Source organism: Boleophthalmus pectinirostris, unplaced genomic scaffold, assembly GCF_026225935.1.
Source record: "Boleophthalmus pectinirostris isolate CB_2022bp ecotype Guang Dong unplaced genomic scaffold, ASM2622593v1 HiC_scaffold_15, whole genome shotgun sequence".
Classification (NCBI taxonomy): Eukaryota; Metazoa; Chordata; class Actinopteri; order Gobiiformes; family Gobiidae; genus Boleophthalmus; species Boleophthalmus pectinirostris.
In genome coordinates, this window is record NW_026571070.1 from 29,670,985 (window position 1) to 29,683,044 (window position 12,060).

The 12,060-nt window shown below is 37.9% G+C and overlaps 1 protein-coding gene and 1 pseudogene across 1 annotated transcript in view; both read left to right on the forward strand.

The window, feature by feature from the left end:
* pard3aa (par-3 family cell polarity regulator alpha, a) overlaps positions 1-12,060 on the forward strand; it is an 826,722-nt gene that overhangs the window by 565,484 nt on the left and 249,178 nt on the right. The window lies entirely within an intron of this gene.
* On the forward strand, positions 10,234-10,350 carry LOC129408196 (5S ribosomal RNA; annotated as a pseudogene).

Genomic DNA, 12,060 nt, shown 5'->3' on the forward strand with positions numbered 1-12,060 from the left:
TGCCAGCTCGTCTCTGGCTCGGTCCCACATCGAGCCTGCAGCCAGAGGGCTTCAGACAGAGCAGCGGTGGACGTCGTATCAGCCTGGTTCTTATCTCTCCTCTCCCTCCGCCACACCAGATTCTACCCAACCACAGAGCAAGGCCGGAGCACAAAAGCTAACCTGACAATGGTCTTTCTTCCCCCTCACTACCCTGTCGGTCTGATGATGATGATGATGTTCATTCTGTCTTATCAAGTTGGCTCCAGTTGGCTTCTAATCACTGGCTGTAGCTCTGGTGAATCTCTCCTCTTGTTCCCCGCACCAGAGAAGAGCAAAAACAGAACTAGAAGTGTGTTACTCCTGGATTTATTTGTGCTCTGGTGAGACGATTTTTTGTTTTTCAGGTTTTTTTTATTCTAGCTGAATGTAAACAAAAGAAACAGACTGGGGAGTTCAGAGAGAGGCAGTTGGCAGTGTGGAATTTGTACAGCAATGGTCAGTGTTGGGAAGGTGACTTTTCAAATGGATTCCCCTACAGATGACAGATTACAGGCCCCAAAATGTAGTTTGTAACATAATCCATTAAATTACTTAAAGTGAGTAACGTAATCTGATTACTTTGGATTACTTGATATTGTCATGCTTTTTAAAACTACATGAATTTACCAACCACATCCTGAAAATTCTTGTTCTCTTCAAATTGTCTGTTGAGCTCAAGTCTCCATGAATAAGCCACTGTTTGCTGTAGAGAAGCAAAGACCAGGAAATCTGAACATAATTGTCTGCTAATTGTCTCTTCTCTCCGATTTATGTCTCTCTTTTTTAATTTTAATCTTCATGATTATTTATGTTTTGATTTGTTTTTATTATGATTTTAATGTATTTCTTATTCTGTAAAGCACTTTGAATTACTTTGTGTACGAATTGTGCTCTACAAATAAACTTGCCTTGCCTAAAAGAAAATAAAAAGCCCAGTCTTTACTTAAGCATAAAAAATATTATTGATAGAGAAATTATTTCTATATGAGATCACTGCTACTTTAAATTATGTTCACTCTACTGTTAGGTGTCATATTGTTTAGACCTGGTTTAGTCCTGGTTTTAGTCCTGGTTTTAGTCCTGCTTTAGTCCTGCTTTTAGACCTGGTTTAATCCTGGTTTAGTCCTGGTTTTAGACCTGGTTTAGTCCTGGTTTAGTCTTGGTTTAGTCCTGGTTTAGTCCTGGTTTTAGACCTGGTTTAATCCTGGTTTAGTCCTGTTTAGTCCTGGTTTTGGTTTTCCTGGTTTAGTCCTGGTTTTAGACCTGGTTTAATCCTGGTTTAGTCCTGGTTTTAGACCTGGTTTATTCCTGGTTTAGTCTTGGTTTAGTCCTGGTTTTAGACCTGGTTTAATCCTGGTTTAGTCCTGGTTTTAGTCCTGGTTTAGCCCAAAATGTGAAAACAGGAAAATACCGCCCTGTAATCCATTTATTTCAACAAAGTAACTGTAATTCAATTACCACTCACTGAAACAGTAACTGTAACTGAATACAGTTACTCATAATTTTTATTCTGATTATGTAATCCCAGTACATGTAATCCGTTACTCCCCAACACTGACAATGGTACAGTTTTACACAAAAATGTTTGGAAGATTTCATTTTTGAATTGTGAAGTTTCATATCAAGATCTTATTTGACTGTATTATCATCTTAACACAACTGAGAATGCTGGGCCGTCTGAAAGGATGAAAAATCCATTACTGTCAAACATGTTTTATGTGCAGTCCCTCCCTTATCCAGTCCAGATGTTGCAGATGCTTTATTTAAGTGTCGTGCCTGTGAAAACAACAACAGAGCATTGAGGAGATCACAAGTATTGAAGCACTCCAAGTTTAGAGGTTAACATCTTAAAGGTCCACCGTGTAACTTTTTAACCAAAATTGAAAGTATGTTTTTGATGTTATGTTGCTTTTTATGTTTTATTTTATTGCACTTTCATCCTTACTGTGAGCGGGCTTGCATCTCCACAAAACTGACTCTTATTCTGGTTTTTCATCTGGCTATAGTCTTACACAGCACGGCATAATACTTTTCTTTTGAAGGGTGGCATGCTGGCTGAGTGGCTAGTACTCATGCCTCACAGTTCCGGGTTTGATCCTTGGGTCGCCTGGGCCTTTCTGTGTGGAGTTTGTATGTTTCATTTCCTTCTGGTGCTTATTCTCTAGCTCTAATTTGTTGTTTTTGCATGAAATCCGTGTATTAATGTTTTAACAAGTAGAAAACAATTATTTACTAATATCATATTAATATTTGTTAATAGTAAAATGTATTTTTGGCACTAATTAATAGTTATTTTTATCTCATTTAAATGTTTATTACATGCTTATTTACAAAGTATATGTTATTATGAAAGTTAATGACTAGGGATGTAACGATGTCCAGGATCTCAGTACGATATTATCACAATATGCATCTCACAGTACGATATTTATTGTGATATTTTGGAGAAGCTATTGTAGATAGGAAACTTATTGCTTTTAAAATGCCTTAATTCAAATCAAATAGTGTCATAATCCCAAGAATAAAAAAAAACATATTTCTTCATGTTGTCTGCACTGAAATGAATTCATATGTAGTTCCCCATGCTACACAGGTCTCCAGGAAGAATCACTGATAGTTTATAGATAAAGTCAATTAAATACAATATATGAATGAACCTGTCCAGGGACGACAGGTGGAAATTAACACTGGTGCTACAACCTGGTACAATGCACCTCTCCTGTTGAGGTTAATGTATATTGTGCACTGTCCCTGTCTCATTAAATAAATAAACTAAGTATAGTTTGGAATCATTTCAATGATGTACCACCTCTAGAAAGTTACACAGCGTTGCTTTAACTAACTGCTGTTGTGAAATTCATAGTCAAGGGTCACACAAAACTAAGCATTAAGCCAAACGCTGATACCTCCTCAAAAACACACTTGGAGTTAGGGGTGTGCAAAAATATCGGAATATCGATATATCGTATCGTTTAATGTGATGATACAGTATCAATATCGTGGGCTACTGTATCGATATATCACCAAGAGTATTTTTAGGTGTGTTTTACTAAATTATTTTGTTACAGAGCTACAGTTTTGTTGCTTGTGGAGTGAAAGGAAACTCATTTATTCAACACATTTGATATTTTTATTGTTAGTTTTGATGTTTGTGTTTCATATGAACTTTGCACAAGAAGTGGTTTAACAAAGACTTTTAGTGTCACAGCCATGATTTAGCCTTTATTTTTTATTGAACGATATCGAATCGATTTGAAATATATCATATCGAATCGAAAGTGCAGTGTATCGAGATATGTATCGTATCGTGGCCTGTGTATCGAGGTATGTATCGTATCGGCAACTTCTTAATGATACCCAGCCCTACTTGGAGTAGTGTTTTGTTTCATTCACATGTTTGTGTCAGTAATAGTCTGTCTACATCTGAAAAGCTCAAAATGCTCCACCTTGTTATCACATGACATCACAAGGTGGAAGTGCTTTCCATTTGAGGAAAGAACTCCTAAATAAGTGTTAATCTGCAGGGTTTGTGTGTTAAACATGTGTGAATGAAACAAAACACAACTGCAGGTCTGTTTGTGATGAGGAAACAACATTATAAGCGTAATATGAGCCCTTTGTCAGTACATACCGTATTGGGCAATTATATCTCACAGTTCAGCTCTTGTGTATAGTTTTACAGTACAATAATGTAACATGTGACTTTTTTTTGGGTTTAATTTTACCAAAATTTGCTTGCTCACTAATCAAAGCTCCCACCAGCCCCACTCCCACTAAACCGCACGGCGAAAATGAGCAATCTCGCCGCGTCCCGATCTTTATCTTTGTGTTTTTGTAAGCGCGATCACAGCCTCGCCGTTATCAGTCGCCACGCCCAGGCCATCCCATTATCCCCCCCGCTCCATCGCGCTCATTTGCATACGCACTTCAAAAAGCCCCCTTCCACCGGCTGATTAGGAAGTCTGATTGCATTGGTAATTATATTGATACCTACAGCAAGTTAACGCCATTATTAACACCGCGAATTAACACCAGCCAGCGTGCACAATTATCTGGCTGATTGCATTATGCGGTTAGGGGCCGGGTGCGAGTCACGGGGAGTCGCCCAGATGGAAAATTTGAGCTGTTCCAGGCAGCTGTGTGCAACTCATTTACACTTTGATTACAGGAGCGATTGTGAAAAAGTGCACTGTTGAATGTAAATGACCGACTATAGGCGATAGTGTAATGAACAGTTGGCAGGAGAAACTTTGGCCTACGTGCCCTTATTTTATGGATTACAACAAAACCACGGGGATTTTCTATCACAATGTGTCTAGAGTGTCTTCAGTAAAAAAGTGGTGATTTGTTGTTTTGGCTTGGATTTGGAACATTGGATTTGTAACTTTTGGCATCCCGTTTTTTTTTAAACATCTCATTGATTCTGTAAAGATTTCGGTCTTTGTTTAGAGTGTCCCACAGAAAAAGTGTGTATTTTTATTTTTATTATTTTTATGTTTTTTATTATTCTCAAATTTGTGCTTAATTTGATGGACTATAAAGTGTGATTAAAAAAAATAAAACATTCTTGTAAAATATTAAATAATGACCTTAACTGTGTTTTAGTACATTTTGTAGTCTAACCAAGGACCTAGGTTTGGTCTCAGCTTTGGACAGGACATTATCCCCCCCCAAAAAAACAAACAAACACACACACAGAGTCTGGGCAGGTCCAAAATAAGTGAGAGGTGGTTTCATTTTTCAGTTTGTGTCCATTGTCCTTCTGAGATGATTGTGTAGTGGATAACAGCGATGTAGAAGTTTGTAGCAGATTTCTCTTTGCTTATTGGTGATGAGATATTTGTGAGGTCATGTCCGTATATTTTTCCATGGAATATTGTCAGTAGAGTCGGGGTCTCACAGTGCACGAGTAGGACTCTGTTTGGGAGGTGCACTTGTGATGACAGTTGCTCTTTTTCCACAGCAACTCATTATAAGACAAGTTTAATTGAAGATGAAGTCAAGTAAGTTCCTTTTGAAAAGTTTGTCAAAGTTTGGTGCAGCGTCTTCACTCATGCCTGTTTAAGCCGCCATCTTCAGGTGCGGCCCTGTCCTGCCGCTTCCCCAGTTTAGGCTCCTGGCTCCACTAATGACATCACTCTGTTACAGCCAATGAAACAACAGCAGGTGTAACCCTGTCGTCATATCACTGAATACAACTCAGAACGTCTAATAAAGAAAATGTGAACTAAAATGTGTTCAATTAATACTACTGAGTTTGGAAAAATATCTGAATACATTTATATTTTTGTTTATTAAAATAAAACTTCAAATATTGGTAGGGATTATTTTGTCTTCCCCAAATATTGGTTGTGACATGTCCCCACCGTCCCCATGCAAACCTACGCCCTTAAGTGTAGTCCAGATATGTCAAACTCAGGCTCGGGGGCCAAATTTGGCCCGCGATATAATTATCTAGGCCTGCGAGATCATATCAAATGTGTATTAGAGCTGGCTCGCTGGCTACAGATAAGCTAAAGAGACATTATTTATTTCAAATTTTGTTATTATTTTATATTCTGTTTGTTCTGGATTCAATGTTTAAGCAAAACTATTATTAAACATTTATTTTAATAAGAAAAGGTTTAACATTACATATCTCGAAAGAAGAGAAAACATACAAATGTTGTTGACATTTTTCAGTAAATATTTAGTTTGGCCCATGACGGTTTTTAATTTTAGTCCTTTGTGAATTTGAGTTTGACAGCCCTGGTCTCGTCTATCATAGGTACATTCATTTATGGACCACCTGATAAAGTACATCTTAGTTCTGTGGAAAGGAGAGTTTGTTCACTGTGGTTTTCAAGTTTTTTTTTTTTTTTTAGCAATACAAAAAGCTGTTGTGTCTTGCTCACTGACACAACAGCAGTACTCATCTGTGATATTCGGGATCGATCCATTTGGGTTAACTGACTGCACTACCAACAATGTTTACGCAGGGAGTGGTATTCGAACCTACAACCTTTAGATCAGAGGACAAGCACTTTACCAGCTGAGGTACTGTCGCCCCATCTCCATGGAGACACATTTTAAGTTAGTGGATAAAACATGAAATTGCGAAGCTGTTCCGAGAGTCATGTTTGGACAACACTTGGTCCACCGTGTACTCTCTCATTACATATACAAATGACATTATGATATACCCAGATCTGTATTTACATTCATACATTCACTCAACTTTTTTTTCTTTTTCTGAACTTGCTGTATCTTGGTGATTGCATTATACAGTTCAGGCATGGGGCATAAGTTGTCCAATCTTTTTGCTATTCCAGGCGGCTGTATACACAACTCATTTACTGGAGTTTGATTAGGTTGTGATGCACACGCGGGCCCCCATCTGCACTTGAGAACAATGCGGCGTGTTTTGATGAGGGGCGGCTATTGAAAAGAAAAATCTATTGAAGGCAGCTGCACGGGGGAGTCGCGGAGAGCAAATTCATTCTGTTTCATCCGGAGCCCTAACAATGCATATTAAAAAGACCGTCGACTTTGAAACTTTCTGTAGTGTTGACTCTGAAATGAAAGGGGCGAGACAAGCAGGCCCGCTTTCACCTCTACTCTTTGTCTGCTACAGGTGGATTGGAGGAGATGTATTATGCAAATCAGACTTTTTAGCTCGTAACTGTTGTTGCTTCGTCAAAAACATGGCTGAAGTTTTGTGCTGAAGGCGATGAACTTGATTTTCACAGTTTTAAAAATGTGAAAATCAGAGTTAGTTCGTTTTAAAGAGTTTGCAGTGCTCCGAAGTTATTCCTCACTTACCTTATGCTTTCACCATTTTCAGAACTTTCAATTATGTTTATGTCATAGTAAATAATCCACAACTAGCATGCTAACAGTGCACTTCTTGATTCTTAGACAATAAAAACCTTTAAAACTGACACACAGTTTTCTTATTCTGACCTCAAGAGCTGCTTATACAATGTATCTGTTGTGTGTACTGGCCCTTTAAATTTAGAGGGTGCATCTTAAGAACTAACATTGCAAGGCCTCACTGCATGATGTCATCAGGTGGTTACTCTAAAGTGTCACACACTTTCACATGGGATGCAACCTAACTTTGAGTTTAGCATTAATACAGTTTTCGGTTGGTTAGGCTGCTATTGAAATTGAACTTAGAACGGATTTATTTATGAATGCACAAAGAGATAGCACAAATGTATGTAAAATAATAATAATAATAATAATAATAATAATAATAATAATATATTATTTTTTTTATTTTTATTGATGCATTCATGAACTTTCTTAAATAAATAAATAATACATAATAATAATACATAATAATAATAAATACATAAATAAATAAAATAAAACTGTAAGATGCTAGCTGGGTCTTTTCCATAATGTATTTTATTGTTTATGTACATCAGAAGTTTGGACTTCCCATCTAATTCAATGTTTTTTGTTTGAAAGTGGTTAAATAACTATGTATTTTTATATATATATATATTATACACAAATCCTCAAATTACTCACATTTTGCTTTTTCGAAAAATATGTTGTCATGTTATTTACATACAGTTATTTTGTCTTTATACATACATACATTTACATACAGTTATTTTGCGGACGCTCAGACAGGTTGCATCTCACGTGGTTAGAAAAAAGTGAAAAAAGTGTAAAGAAAAGATGTCAAACTTAAAGAAACGCTCGTGGTGGACTTTTTCAAAATAAAAGCCAGTGAGCAACAGACGTTTACAATAAAAAAAAATAAAATAAAATAAAAACTGCATTAACGGCGTTAAAATAATGGTTGGCGATAAGGAATTAATTAGTTAAAGCAAAATTAACGCGTTAACATGCCCGGCCCTAATCTTTATAGATATATACATTTACATACAGTTATTCTGTTTTTGCTAAATAATTTTATATATCTTGCTTCATATATTTGTTGTCTTCTGTGTCCATATAAAATGTAAAAAGTAGTAAGAAAAAAGAAAGACGTAACATGCATAAGACTTTTGACAGGCAGAGTATGTTTACTTAGAGCCTGGTCTGTTGTCACTTTATCTAAAATGTTTTAAATGGGCCCATTACATTGTGCACATTTCATGGGTCATAAAGTTGCCTCTCTCTGTGGCCTCTGTGAGAAACATGTGACTGTGACATATGCATCTACACACGTTATTACACTGTGTGACATTCAGTGTGTTTCCTGTGCACCCGGGCCTCTCTGTTGTCATTGGTTACGGTTTGATTGACAGAAAGCTGCCACAATACAGAGAGTGCCGCTAATGGCCTCAATATGAAAGACGGACATGTGGAAACAGAGGTCAAGATGGATGGATGTTTGTCAAAGTCATAGATGAAATAAAAGACACAAACACAGCTAAAGCAAAAATAAATAAATAAAGAACCATTAAAATGAGTCTAAACACTAAACTGTGTATATGGTGTTTTAAAAGTTCATTTGCTTTGTGTTTAAAAAAAAAAAAATCCTGCTGCCTCCATTGCATTGCCCACTGATATTTCAAGTACTATGTGACATCACACAGGACTGACCTGATTATTTCTGATACAAACACCTGGCTGGGCTGTAGGGGCGGAGTTTGAAGTGTGGATACCTGTTAGGCCAATCACACTCATCCTCATATATCCAGACCCCGCCCCTCCTCCACATCACTCTCCCTTTTAGTCCTCCAGGTCCTGCCCAGTTTAGCAGCTCTATTACCATGGTTCCCACGGTCATGGAAATCTTGGAAAAGTAAAAAAAAAATAAAAATGTCATTTTCCAGGTCTTGAAAAGTCATGGAAATTTTAGTATCTCTTTCACCAACTTCAGCGTTCTGTTAAGTTCTCATTATACTATTCTGATTATTTCTGAACGTCTGTGCCTTTAGTTTAAAACAGAAAACAATAAATGCACTGATAGTATTTTGAATGTTCAAAAACTATAATACCAAACCATAAAGTGAGAGGAAAGGGGTAACATTTTATATTTATATAAGTCTGATCAGTTCTACACATGTAGGTGCCGTAAAGTCATGGATAATTCACTTTAGGTCATGAAAGTCATGGAAAAGTTTTAAAGTTTTGTCAGTAAAAACGAGTAGGAACCCTGTATTACAAATGCGGTTGTGGGCAGAGGTTAGATGTTTAGTCCCACTTGATGCTTTCGAAAACTCTGAAATGAATGGATCTCGTCCAGTTAAAAATTGTCTTGACCATATGGAAGATAAAGAATACATTGATAGAGCATATTGCTAATAAATTCTCACTAATCACCGGTCACAGCAGTATAGTAGTAGAATTGGACAATTTAGTTTACCTTTCGCTCACACCTCCCTAAAACAAAGAGGCCTTGTTGTCACTGAAACTGGAAATGTTTAAACAATGGACTAAAAACCCATTTAAAAGTTAATTTGAAACATTCATACAAAAGGGCAAAAATTGAAAACTATAGAAATATATAAAGCATTGTATAGCATTGTTGTTTGAAACCCTGGCAACATGACTAACACTGATACATGTAAGAAAAAAATTAATTGATTTTAATGGGACAGTCTGGAATTTTGGACATAGGACCTCATGTCCTAGTGAGCCAGAGTGTTGGAGACGTGTGGAGACACTTTTTGAAATATTCCATCCAGTCTTGTATTTGCAGAAGGTCGCTGGTGCTAGGCTAGTGCATGTCAATGGCCATAGTTATCCTGCCACTAAAAACAGTCTTACCCAATCCACAAAACACCTGAAGCAAATCTATTATTACACCAGACTGTCAATGTAAATGTCTGTGCTGATAGAATAATGTTTGAAATAAAACTAACCTTGCATCGCATGAATCGTCACATCTTGAGGGACTATTTTCTCATATATAAATCCGCTGCTGCCGAGCTTTCTATCAGGAAGAGCACATCACTGCTGCTGCTCAGACAGAAATCCTTCAAATGCAAGATTGGTTTTACTTCTAAAATTATTCCATCAACACAGACATTCACATGGACAGTCTGGTGTAATAATAGATTTGTTTCAGGTGTTTTGTGGAGTGGGTAAGACTGTTTTTAGTGGCAGGATTACTATGGCCATTGACATGCACTAGCCTAGCACCAGCGACTTCTGCAAATACAAGGACTGGATGGAATATTTCAAAAAGTGTCTCCACACGTCTCCAACACTCTGGCTCACTAGGAAATGAGGTCCTATGTCCAAAATTTTGGACTGTCCCTTTAACTTTATAACAATACCGGCTTGTAAAAGCCTGATCCCGTCAGATCTCAGCTGCTAAGCAGGCTGGGCCTGGGTAGTACTTGGATGGGAGACCGCTAGGAATTCCAGGTGTCACAATGAGGCGCTAGTGGCAAGAAACTGTCGTTGTGTCCTTAGACAAGACACTTCACCCACAATGCCTAGTATGAAAGTGGTGTGAGCGTGAGTGATGGTGGTGGTCGGAGGGGCCGATGGCGCAGATTGGCAGCCTCGCTTCCATCAATCGGTCCCAGGGCAGCTGTGGCTACAGTAGTAGTTTACCACCACTGAGTGTGGAGTGACTGAATAATGAACTGTAAAGTGCTTCAGGTATCTTGAAAGGCGCTATATAAATGCTATCAATCAATCAATAATAATATACTTTCTGTTTTATAACGCATATTTAAAATAAAAATAACCACGGTCCTGAAGTCGACTTTCACAAGAGCAATTCATATTTCAACATATTTTCTTTTGTATGTTATGAAAAATAACTACTGTAATACTATTTTATAATATAAAATTGACATAACAGAAATGTTCCAGACTCTGGCTCTAAGTGAATTTTCTGGTCTTTATGTTTAGATTGTGTAACTACTTAAGTAACAGAGTTTCAGACGGTTCAGCTCAGACCAAATGCATTCTGTGGTTGTGTCCTCGAGCAATACACTTCACTCAACTTGTATCGTATGAACGTAGCGGGTGAATGAGTGACTGGAGTCGATCAGCTTTCAGATTTTGGGTTATATCTCTACTTTCTATGCAAAATCAAATTTTTTTTTACAGTAGCTCTTCTATTTTTCCTTCATCTCATAGCTCGCTTTCTTCGGACCCGATCTCGCCTCTTAACCACCGTGAAACCTCAGCATTAGCCTGTCTAGACAGCCTGTTAGCCGCTAGCATTTCTCTCTTATGACAACTCCATTTAACCTTACACGCAAGGCTGAGTCTGCTTCTGACAATACACAGCCAGCGTTTGAACAAAACCCACATAAAAGAGCGGAGAAACCATGCAAATGTAACCTTAATACTGGAAATATCCTTACTGTAATTTTAAATATAGCTCCGGTTCTCCGCGGGGCCCCTTGTCTCCTTGCTAAAATGAAACGGCGTGAGGAGGTAGTGCACTAAAAGCTCCTCTCAGGTCTTCTTGAATGCGGGGAAGAGCAGAGGAGGCCTGGTAATTGGACGGTACAGTAATAATGCGTTTAGTGTGGGCAGCCCTTCCCTCAATGTTAACATGCCGGCCCATTAATTGGCTAATGGAGTATATAGGGGACGGGGCAGTGTGTGTGTGCATGTGTGTGTGTGCGTGTGCGTGTGTGTGTGTGCGTGTGTTAGGGCTGGGTATCATTATGAAGCTGCCAATACGATACATACCTCGATACATAGGCTACAATACGATACATACCTCGATACATAGTCCACGATACGTTACATACCTTAATACGTAGTCCACAATACGGTACATACCTCGATACGTAGTCCACGATACGATACATATCTCGATACATAGTCCACGATACGATACATACCTCGATACATAGTCCACGATACGATACATACTTGGATACATAGGCTACAGTACGATACATATCTCTACACAGTCCACGATACGATACATACCTCAATACACAGGCCACGATATGATACATATCTTGATACACAGTCCGCAATACGATAGATACCTCGATACATAGGCCATGATACGGTACATACCTCGATACATAGTCCACGATACGATACATACCTCGATACATAGTCCACGATACGATACATACCTCGATACATAGTCCACGATACGATACATAC